The following is a 13,202-nucleotide window of genomic DNA, read 5'->3' as shown; positions in this document are numbered from 1 at the left end:
TTACTTTAATTTTGCTCCACTATTTGAATGATCATAATATTCTGTGACGGTTATTTTTTTCATTAGGAGATAAATTGACGCAAAGTTTGAACATTATTTATTTATATTCTGTCCACGTAACATCTTCATCGACACACATTGGTGTTTTATTAAATATATTATCTCGGGGACAAGGATTAAGAAGAATATGATTTGATGAGGTTAATATTCTCATTAGATGTTTCTATGAACATATTATTATGAATGGACACTAACCAAACATGCAACTTAGCAATTATGTTTCAACTAATTGTCAAAGGAATTTATCTAATATCACATATAAAACAAGGAATTAAAAAAAAATATATATTGTTTCTAAATAATTAAAAGATGGCTACAAGTTACAGTTATAATAATGGTCCAAGCCTATTTCTTAGACAAAAATGCTTCCACAATTGTTGGCAATGTTTAAGGTAGATACAGCTGTGTTGCACTTCGTGGTTTTCTTTTTATAGCCTAATCTAGATACCCATACTTTTATAGGTAGCTAGATTTAAAATCAGTTATATAGGATAGAGGACAAAGTTCTCTGTATAGCCATTGAATAAGTTATTATTTCGAACTATAACGACAGCCAGCGTAGTCGAGAACTTTCAGACGAGTCGAGGCCACACTTTTAATCAACTTTATCCAGTCCATCAACAAAAATCAACCTAGATTGATTGACACGTGGCGTTTGCTTTTTTCTAAATTTAGCAGACATTGTACCAAATGACTTTTTTTTTTGTATTGTATTCAAGTATATTCGATCTCATATTTTTAATAAGATCTAGCTAATTAATGGCGGAAAAACAAAATGAAAATTAAAAGGAAAATTATTGATATTTTATTAAAATGTTAGTTTTACTATTATTATTATTTTTAAGCCTACGTTGTTATCTACATCAATAGATAAACGCACAAAGGATTAAATAACGCGTTAATTGCGTTCTAATCGATTGGAAACTAAGACGACGGTAGGGAAAGTTATTTTTAGTAACACTTTCTTTTTTTTCTTTTTAACAAACACAGGCATAGCTTTTATGTTGCGTAAAAATTAAATAATAAAGGTCTGAGATTTAAAATTAAGAGGGAGGGAACTTTATTTAACGATTTTGAATCAAAACAAAAAATAAACGTTTTTAAATTAAATGTTTTTTTTCGAATAGTTTTATTTTATTTTAGTTTAACGTTTAAATTTTGTTTGTCTTTTATTAAGTGCATAGAACAATAAAATTAATTATGTTGTGTTGATAACATAGATAGCTAAGTGAAAAGGCATGGCTTTTATATCACTATAAAAAAATTTGCAATCCACTCAACTATAATTAGTTTCATCAACTTTATATTTTGCGCTTTTTCGAATAGAAACTTATCCTAATGAAAAAATAACTAAATTGGAATAATTTATCATTCCATTATTAGTTTAGAGTTGTTTTTATTATTAATTTATGACTGACCGATTCCGAGGATTTTTTGTGTGTGTTTGAGTGGGTTAGATGGTTTAGATTAGACCCAGTACGTGCAGATGTGACCCGACCACGTCTCCAGGAATTTAATTCACAAAATATACTATAAATAATAAACTTTTTTGTTTCACCGAAACTGATCAGGCTTTTAGTGTTTAATATACTATTTTATTAATTTGATTGATTTTTCTTTCTTTAAAGATATCTTTAAATGACTACACCTAAACAACCTAAATCTTGTTCTCGATGTTTCAGTTCAGTTATTAAAAAACAATGAATTCAAAAATACATACAGAAAGTAACACTGTATTGATTTAATTAATATGGATTCGATAAGGTTCTCCTTACTCAAATCACTTTAATGATATTTTATGATGATTGTTTTTGTATTATATATTTATAAGGCAATGCGAAGAAGTATATAATAATTTTAGAAAGCTTTAACTTAAATAACAAGTGAAACTGATCTGTGCTTGTTATTTTAATTCCTTAATGTTTTAATTTTAATATATCACGAACAACCCACTTCGACACACACAATATGATATGATATGATATAAATGAAATCAATATCCTATAGCATAGATAAATAATATTCTTTAAACTTAACTTATATAGATAATATATCATTATCATATTTCTTATCAATAAAATCGTTTAGCTTGAAAATGTTTTTTACTTATTTTATTTTTCGTACATAAAGAGGATTCTCGATAAAATAATACTTTAATAATATTAATGGCTTTTTAAATAACCTTGCGTCTGGAAACCGTGCACTTGGGTTATTTAAAAGTATTCATTATAAATGTCGGCTTTAATCATTTTACTAAAAATAGGTAAAATGCTTTTTGGCATGGTCAAGAGCGTATTCAAATGTATATGCAGTGACCTCATTCATTTCTTTATGAGGTCTAACCTAATTTTTGCATTCATAGTTTAAATTTATAAAACTTTTTTTTTTAATAATGTTAAATAATTCTAAAAAATTCTAATTTTATATATGTCTATCTAAATAATTTAATAAATAAACATTTCTTGATTAGTTACAATAAGCAATGATTACGGGATTTATTAACAACATGAATATATATTCAATCTTGAAATCATCATGAAACGTTTCAAATCATTACACATTTTCCATCGTCAATATAATTATGTAATGTTTTTTTTTATATTTTGTGCTTCAATCACCTGAAAACTACTTAACGTATTGGTATGACACTACGAAAAGCAACTGATAGACACGGGATCGCCCGGTAATGGTTATAGGCTATATATTGATTTTAATTCCATTGAAACATCCCCCTTTTTGCCCAGCGAAGTGGCCGAGTAACATTGAGTAACAGGCTCAAATTTGTCTTATGGAGAAAAAAATAACGATCAGGGATTTAAGATTTAAAATTCATGTGATGTGCTTAAAATACCTGACTGGATGTCACGACGAGCTACCCTAGAATATAAAAAAATTACACGCGTATACCAAAATTTGGTAGAATTTTTACGAGCTACTTTATGCATTGTAATAAATGAATCCGTCAACAAGTTACGGGTTGTTGGATGAAATCGACAATGACTTGAAAAATTCGTGGACAATAACGTAACCGTTGATATTGATTCAATTGTTTTATCTCAATTTTACACCTTTATTTTTTGTAGCAATAAAAAACAATCTATATTACAATCATATGAATTAAGATATTTATAAAATGTACAACAATTGATTTAAGTGTTTTAGTTACAGTGTAAAATAAGCAAATAGAACTTTAAATATCCTTTTGCGTTTTCCTGTAATAATCAGCTTGATCGACATTAGTTACGGGTTTCGCCTGATGAATGCACAAAAATAGAAAATTATATTAAAAAAAGGAATTAAGATAGTAGTGACTGCAATAAACGATAACTTTTCCTCGCACAGTCAATCCACCGATAACGATTGGAACAAAAATATTATTTTGCTTCCGATTATTATTACACTTGGTCACTGATACTTCAAACTTGAATACAGTATCACAAAATATTGCTAATGTAAAATTACTAATAGTTCTAGTCTGGCAGTCAAAAAGCGTGAGGTGGGGGCCCCGCATATCCGGCTTCAGGCGGCCTTGAGAAGTAAGGCTTTAGGAATGATCTCGCATCGACATACGTACTAGCGAGGAATACGGAGAGCGAGTTTACCCTTGCCCTTTGAGGAGAGCTCCACCGAGCCACCAGTGTAGCACAGCAAGGGAGGAGACACACGTGCGCTATCAAGGAAAAATTAAAAAAAATTAATATGGGTGGCGGTGACCACTTACCATTAGGCCAGTATGTATGTCCGAATACTTATTTCATATATATATATATATATTTGTTATGATATATATTCATCACGTCACTTCCGTCCATAAATACTTTTTTTTCGCATTTCAATAGTTGCTTTTGTATTAACGTTAGTTTTATTTCTTTATGTAAAATATGATACCTTACTTAGATAGACTACGGGCCTATTTATCTCGATTGATATTACTATAACTGTCGCTTCGAGAGTAGTTCTGTAAATTGGATATCGTAAAAGCAATTACCAAGTCCAAGTTAAGTAGACCTAAGACTTAATACATCCACTTAAGTGATATCTCAAGACAAAAACATATGTTATATAATTTCGGCAAAACTTGGGTATCTTATAACTTTTTCTAACGTTGTTTTCTAACGTTACATATGGATATGTTGTATTCTAAATATTTTTTTTATAAATATTTTTTCCAAGTATGTTATAAAAAGTAAAAAAATATATAGGTATATGAAATGGTTATATAATAATAATTGATATACAAACATAAACATACTGGAAAATATATTATATTATTGATAAATATATGTACATTGAAAACAAATAAATATTTATATACCATAACGGTTATTTTTATCAGAATAATTTAAGCATAAAAAAATATCTATAAATGACCGTTTTACTAGCACCATCGAAGCTGAAACCTGTATTAAGGAGCAAAGCTGGGCATCATTTATTTGACCAGTCCTTGAATATCCTAAAATCCTCCCATTTTATCTGGATTTGGTTGGCGCTTAATAAATGGTCGTAGTATCCGGTTGAGATTTTTGTTAACTATTTGTAGACTTATAGGAATTTATAAAGAAAGCTTAATAGTAAAGTCACCTTATAGGGAACAGAATGAAACTTTAGAATATATGTGTATTTGTAATATGTAATAGGTAGGTGGACTGACAAATAAGCGACCTGATATTCGGTGGTAACCACCCCTCATAGACATTGGCGCTACAAGAAATTTCAATCATTCCTTATCTCACACCAATGCGCCACCTACCTTGGAAGTTTATGTTCCTTGTTTTTTCAAATTCATATAATGGAGATATTTCGAAATGAAATCCATGAATCTCAATGACATGACAGTTCAACGGGCGGCTATGTTAACTTTTAATTTCGTGCAGAGGTACGGTAGATCGTCAAAAAATTATAATTCTAAGTCAATAACATAATTAGGTATATATCCGCAAAATTAAGATTGTTAGATATTTCGTTAAATAAAATCATGTTACGAAATGTCACCCGGTAACCATTACACGTTTATTGACTATGCAACATGAAGAACCATTCTACAATGAGTCCTATCAAAGAAACCGCGGCGCAGTTGTCTGTGAGAGTGAAAATTGTAACTGTGCAACTACTGTGAAATAAACGTTCGAAATTCGAAACATTAAAACTACTGACTGAGTTTTGTGTACGACATTAAAGAATGATTATTGTTGGGTTTCATTACCTAAATATAAAATATAGATGTTTGATTATCACAACGTTTATGAAAAAGTTATATGTGATATAAAATGTAAATGAACCGTATTTGTTTAGTTTTATTTATTTCACCTAAGTGAAGCCGGGTCTTTGCGTAGTATATAATAATTTTATTTACATCATTAACTCTTTTTACACAACAAATGTATTTTTATCTATTTATAAACTGTGTTGCGCACAAAAACGATACATACATCATCAAATCATAGTATGTATATACAAGAAGCGTGGATAGTCGGCCTTATCCCCTATAGTGATCTCTTTCAGGACAATCTAGGACATATTCCTTTGTGTCATGAACTTAACTATGAGAACGAATATGAGAAGTGTATATTATTTAGATTTTAGATAGTAAAAAATATTTGAAAAATAAATAAATATCATGAGCGTAAATTAATTAAAATGAATGTTGTCAATGTTTATAATTATAACACAAAATATTATATTAATATCTCTAATTTAAATTATTGTTTATTTTTTAGTTTAAATGTATCAAAAAAAAATCTCATTAAGTAATCGATTTTGTAATCGTGATCGCACCAATTCATCTACTTCGTGCATCATTCTTAGTTGTATTGGAAAAACATCTAATCTCGCAGCACAACTAAAAGTATTTGAGTATAAATAAACGGTTGCATTAACAATAGTTATTATAACTTCGTAATCATTCTAATTATATAATTTATCTGTAATATAAGAGGAAATCGCTTAACCTAAACGTTTATCAACTTACTAAATAAATCAGGAGGTTTCGTTCACGCTATTATAATCATAATAAACTTCATAAAAAAATATATGTATAAAACGAAATGCAATATTGAAAAAGGTATGATTACATTTATAAATTACGGCACTATATTTGAGTGTGTAAATATGCGGTCATATTACTAAATAAATATAAACAATATTTTTATTTAGTGATAGTTAATAAAAACTGTAACTAAAATCCAAATAATTGCAATTCCGAGCAATGAATTTAAGTAAGTTACAGTTGTCCTTTAGAACAGAAGAATTCCATTGAAAGTGATCATCAACAAATGTAAATATAAAGTTACTTTTATATTTAATGTGCTAGTTTGGTACCAATAAAAGAACTTGATGTGAGATACACGCGTAAGCGAGCCGCGGCAGATTTCCCTCGGGTTCCCACTGATAACTGTATGTTCGCAAGTAAAAAGTTCATGCTCGAGAAAGAAAAGTTCTAACTACTGACGAGAACATTTTATTCTATATTACGAAAGGATTTGAAGTTGAAACTAGTTTATTTTATTCACAAAACTAATAAAAAAAAAAAAGCAACTGTAATGCTTTTAGAAATACGGTATTCTTTATTTAGGTTTTTGCTTGTGAGTTTTTTTTTATGTTATATGTCGCTGAATGGAAAAATGGACCGACTGATGGTAAGATGGTCGCCACCACCCATTACGAGAACGTTTTATTCTATATTTATAGAAACTGGTGCTGCAAGAAATATTAACCATTCCTTAAATCGCACCATTCGCCAAAAATCTTAAGCTCTTAAGATGTTGTTTCCTTTATATCTGCAGTTGCATTCATTCACCCTTCTAACCCGAACAAACCAATACTAAGTAAATATATAGTAGTATTGCTGTTTAGCGGTAGAATATTTGATGAGAGGTTGGTACCTACCTAAGCAAACAAAATACGATCACCAAAGATGATTAAATAAGGGATGAACGTCCATGTCCACGTTCATAGCGTGATCGTTCATCACACGTACCGTGACCGAGTAAAATGTGGATATTCGCACAAAGCCTACCAAAAAACTCAAGTGTTAGAATTTAAAAGTTCGGTAGGTTTCTGAACAATGTTTCCGATGTGATATCCAATCGGGTATACTCGGCTCGGCTAGTAACACAATAATAACGCAATTTTTTCCTCGTCCGTTTAACTTTTATAATATAATAAAATTTCTTTTTTTTTTATGATTATTCGATTTTTTTTCTTATTAATCAAGAATTTCTAAAAGCGGTGCTGCAATTTACATACTTAAAGTCGCGATCCCAACGTTTAATCCTCTCGGGATAAAACAACGTTAAACTTCAGTGTTGCATGTTCTGAACTGTAATTTCAGCATAAAGGTTCGTCGTTTTTGTGTCAACCAATTTATCACAGAGATGATAATAACATTATTTTATGTGAATAAAAAAAAAACATTCTTAAATGATTATAAAGAGCTAGGGTATGGGTACAAGAATAAAGTTATGATTAAAATAGTACCACATTTTAAAATGATTACATAAACTTAAGTTATTAAAAATAGAAGGAAATTTAACTGGCTGTTTGCAGCAGCACCAGTACCAGACACAATAGAATATCACACCAAGGCTTAATTATTCTTACGTAAAATGAGGTTCCATGGTGTCGAATATTCTGGCATGTAAACGCATAATTATTTTATTTAAATATGTTTAAAATTCGAGTGAGGAACGCAGTAGACAACGCAATATTACAGAAAAAGATAACAATGATTGGCTTGGTGAGTAAAATTATTGTCATTTAAAATTTATTTATATTACTAGCTGTTTCCCGAGGCTTTGCTCGCGTGGAAATTGAGTATATTTACAGATTAACTTAAAATTTTACGTAAATTATAGATATTTGTGAGTTATTCGCCCCTAAGGAGTAGTATATCTAAAAACGCTTAAATACGTATCTACTATTTTTTTATCAGCAGCCCTAAAATCAAGTTTCATACATCTAACTTAAAAAATGACGGACTTCCATACAAATTTTCAACCTTTATTTCACACCCTTAGGGGTAGAATAGGCAGAAACGCTTAAATTATGTTTCTAACTTAAAAAACGACGGACTAAATAAAGCCTATATATTGAAATATCGATTTTTTCGATACATCGCTCTCCGATATCATGTTATATTTAAAAAAAATCGATATATCGAAAATCCAATATTTAAAAAAATACATATTAACAATCCTAGCTAGTGACCGACTCGCTACCACGCCCTCCCTGCCACACACAGTACACAAAAAGACCCGTCACGCGCTTGATCAGTATTTTGCTACGAAATTATTTTAAAACTGTGACAACTCCGAAGATATTCAATGGATTCTGATGATGTACGGACATTTTTTTTTTTACATATTTACCTATTTACATAAAAATTAATACCATGTTTATGAAAACAACTTCGTAAATAATGCTTTGCATGCAATGCAGAACCTTTTAAGAGGAACAATTCTGTCATACATGATTATTACGTAACTTTAACCGTACGCAGCGTACGCAACTAAAGCTCAAACGCTCAAAGGGTATCAATTTTCCAGTTTTTGCAACTTTTTCATCGATGCGCCGTCGTAACGTGATATTATATAGCCTCGTACCTTTTTCGAAGAATGGGCTATCCAACAAAAAATATTTTTTTAATTCGAGCCAGTAGAAGATTTTAAGCAAACAAAATATTAATTAAATAAGTCTACTTATCTGTCCAAGTAACGATAGTAATAGTCATATTATATAAAATATTTTAAAATATAACACACAACAACCAAATTAACGAACAAACTAAGACACAAAAGTTTAACCTATTCCGTATTATATATAGTATCCATGCAAAGTAATATGTACCTAAAATGTTTTTTTACGATAAGGTCGTATTAACCTATCTTATCAAATATATTGCGGTGCCATAATACATTGGTTTTAAAAAAATTTTTGTAACCGCGAGCGTTTTAAATGAGTGCGCAAACTTGCAGACAGACAACAGGCAGCGACCGCCCAGGAGGACCAGTATAACTTGTTTTTTACAATAAATATTTTGATGTATTTTTCTTTAAATTGTCAATTTTTTTTTAATTTATGAACCGATTTTAATAAAACAAAGCCTATATGTTACCCCGAGTTTACTAAAGTACAGTCCACTATCGTAAACACATCAAAAGTCCAAACTTAAAATATATATATATATATATACCCAATGGCTATCTAAACAAAATCTATGAAAATTAAGTTCATTACATATAACTTTGTAACCAATAAGCCAAAAATTATAAGTCGGCAAATTATATGTAAATTTGCAAATGAAAAATCAACATCATCTATCTTAAAGAGTTTTTATAACCTGTCAAACACAAAACCAGTAATTAAAAAAAATGTACAATAATCGAGTAGACAGGTTAAAAAAACTTTTAAAGGATTTCCTTCAGAGGAGCCGTTATTAGGACTTGTCAAGCGGAGTTAATAAAAGCATGAAATTATTTTTCCAAAATGTAAAACACGAAACAGTTTTTTTTTTTTTTTCATTAATTAAACTGCGATAATGGGAAATTAAAGGTACACACAAGTATTTCCACAGATGTGCGAACATGTATTCTATCCGTATTCCCGTATTCATAAATCATAAGGAGCGACACGACAACGATTAATGATACTATCTCTGAGCCTAAGCGAAATAGGTATTAATATTAATTTATGTATAGAATTTCAATTTAGAAAATTCAAAGGCAGGCCAGCATACAAAAAATATATAACAAAATTCTCATCAAAACTTTAAATATCTACCTATTTAAAGTTTTTTTTTATGTTAGAAATAATGAAAATGAAAAAATGATTATCTGGTACTGTAAGAAATGAAATCTGTAATTACACCAGCTCATAATATAAGGTGTCAATTCAGAATTATTAATATCGGTCATAAACGTAAATTAATGCAATTTATTTAACTATCAATTAAAAGGCCAAAGTTGTTACACGCGCATTTATAATGGATTTACTTTACAAACTCTGTATTGGAAACTAACTAAGTTTTGGTAAGGGTCAATTTTATGATATCGATACACATTGGAAGGATATATACATATCATATGTCTTTGATCAAACCATACATTTTGTAGGACATATATTTTACCAAATAATTTTAAGAGAATTATTTTGATATTTAACAAACAAAAAACCGAGTGAGTAATAATTTTTTGAGAATCATCAAATCGACATATTTTTTCCTTGCTACCTCTGTTAACTACCACAATCGAGAGTTTTCGTACAAGAAATTGTTGGGCGTCTCATCATAATGAAGCTACTCACGAAGCTTTATAGTAATCAAGTGCAAAAATGGACCACGGATTCTAGACTAAATATAAAGCTCTAGAAAAAAAACCTTGTTAAACATAAATATTAGAATACAATGTTGAATTTGTAAATATAAATTATATTTATGTATAAAGACTTAAACATCTTACACCGTCGTTCTCAAAACGATTGCATGTATATATGTACGAGAAAACTATAAATTTGGGTGATTTATTCGTTTTCCATATTGTAAATGGAATGCACGTAGCGAAGTGTGTACTACAATAGGAAGAAAATCTGCCAAGTTCCATAGCTAGCACACTTCACATCTCTCTGGAATACTTTTAAAAAGGAAAATAATTTAAGTTAGAAATGTTAAATAAATATCACAAAACATCCCTACATTCTTTCTGCTAGAAGACTTCTTAATATATACTGACACATTATTTTTATAATAACATTTTAAAAATAGTTTTTTATGTAATATTAGTTTTCGACCTTGGTCTCGTCCGCCTGTTAGGGTGTCGAAGGTTTTAAATACAAATAAGTAGCCTCTTGGGGTTCAGGTTTGTTTCATTCTAGTGATTTTGCTGTAAAAGCGTAATAGACAGACAGAGTTACTTTGATATTTATAATGTTAGTGTAAATTAAGAAATTTGTAGATAATAATACATGAGAAAAATAAATTACATTTCTGGTCGTATTTCAATATGATAAATGGTTTTGAAGATACATTTGTTTGTTTGATGGTAAATCACAGGCAATAAAATTCAAGCCTAACTAGAGCAACAAGACCGTCGCCTTTGTAAGAATAATGTATAACGATTAGCGACTAACTTGAACTTTAAACCAAAATAAGCATATTTTAATTTTGGAAAATAATAACGCTTCTTTTCTACAGAAGATATAAAAGACTACTTAAGAATAATAAATAAGCGCTTAAAGACTCGAAAAGAATTACCCGATTTTCTAATTTAATATGAAACTGATCTATTTGTGTATAAAGTGTGTAAATCTTTACTTCAGCATCACTTTTTGTTACAACTGAGTTCACTGCTGTTAGTTTGTGCTGACATTGTGGATCATATCAATTAGAAGCTGATGCTAGAATTTAATAGTAATTTTACTCAGACCTAACAAATACAATGTAAATGACCCTAAACTGTATCCAGAGAAAATGTTTTTTCAAATACTTTAATTTTTTTTTTTTTTTACCTCTTCGGTGCATTCAAATTATTAAAATATACATATAAAAATTTTACGGAAGCAATTCTATTTTAATTTATTCGGAATATTTTAAATGTTTTTTTGTTTCGAATGAACGGGAAACATTTCGTTCACGCAAACAACTTTTTAATCTCCTATATTTTTCGTATGTACAAAAGGCATGAAAGTTAGTGGACCGATTATAGTGTACAAAATTTCGATTCATATGTTTTACCACTTTTAATGTATCTATTAGAGATTCAGTATTTTCCACAAAGTAGGTATATACTCACATTTACATAATATTATAATATTTTAAATAATTTTACAGTATTCATAAGTGGTTTATATTTTTGACAATTTTTATAAAAGGAAATAAATTTTTCACATGTAATTATTTAGTTCAATACTCTGTTGTATATTCATGTCATTAATTAACGATTTTATGATGTAATGTAAAATTCGATCTGAATTTGATTCATGTATTATTGTTTTGAAATAGTTTTTTATAAATAACGCTGAAAAAAATTCATTGATAATTCAATGACATGACAATATGTATTTTGGCGCGTCAATAAGATTTATATTAATAAAAACAATTATATTATACATACAAACATACACGCTTATAAAAACATGGTTTTTAATAAAACAGAATTGAACTATGTTGGCCTAATAATTTGGGAACGTTTGGATTGCTTTTATATTCAATTATATATTTCTCGTTTGGTATCAATTTAAAAATAGTAAGATATAATCATAATTCCACATGTGCAATACTAAATATAGTATTACGGCCATGTTGTATGCTATTGTAAGAACGTAAGTATTTTGTAATAGTAGTGGTAAATGTTGGCAATTAAAAAAAATATTTGTAAATTGATTTAATTTAATATTTAGCAAAATCTTTAAAATCGTTGTAATTTAGATTTGATAAAACTATAATTCATCAGGACAATTTAATTATTTAGTTTATTTATATTGTGTGAATCGTACACAAAAAAAAATATTAACATTTCAAAATATTAAATAGTTTCCGATGATTTAATTAATTGCAATTCCAACTTAGCCTGTACATTTTTTACACTTAAAAATATGAATTTTCAAAATTACCTTACATAAAATCTTAAGAATAACATTGTCGATAATGCCTAAAAACGCCACCCGAGCGATCGTTGTGTAAACTTTGATAATAAGCGCTGAAGTTGAATCTTAGCATGCCCCACACGTACATCGTTTATTCAAGAGCCATTCAAATAATAAAATTTCCTTCAACAGCCCACGGGATTGAGAGAGGATAAAACTGAGAATCTCCGCTAATGGATCGCGTTACCGGTTCTTATGTTCAAAAAGTACTTTTATAAAAAAATAATGGGTCATCTCGAGCTTGAATTATTTGAATGTCACGACATCATATTATCAACGACATACCTTGCACGCTTAATAAATACACACATACAATCACCATGTACCTACTGAGCTATATTTGTTTCTTATACTTGTCTGATCCACGATTGTAATTGGAAAAAAAAATACAAAATTCTTCGGCCTGACTTCTTAGCTTTCATATTTTTGATATCGTTAACCTTTAATTATACTATGGTTTGCTTTTCCAGATTAAATAATAGGTGAACAAGTATAAAAACAGCTCT

Source organism: Vanessa tameamea, chromosome 14, assembly GCF_037043105.1.
Source record: "Vanessa tameamea isolate UH-Manoa-2023 chromosome 14, ilVanTame1 primary haplotype, whole genome shotgun sequence".
Lineage (NCBI taxonomy): Eukaryota > Metazoa > Arthropoda > Insecta > Lepidoptera > Nymphalidae > Vanessa > Vanessa tameamea.
The sequence above is the reverse complement of the archived record's forward strand: the minus strand, read 5'-3'. Positions refer to the sequence as shown.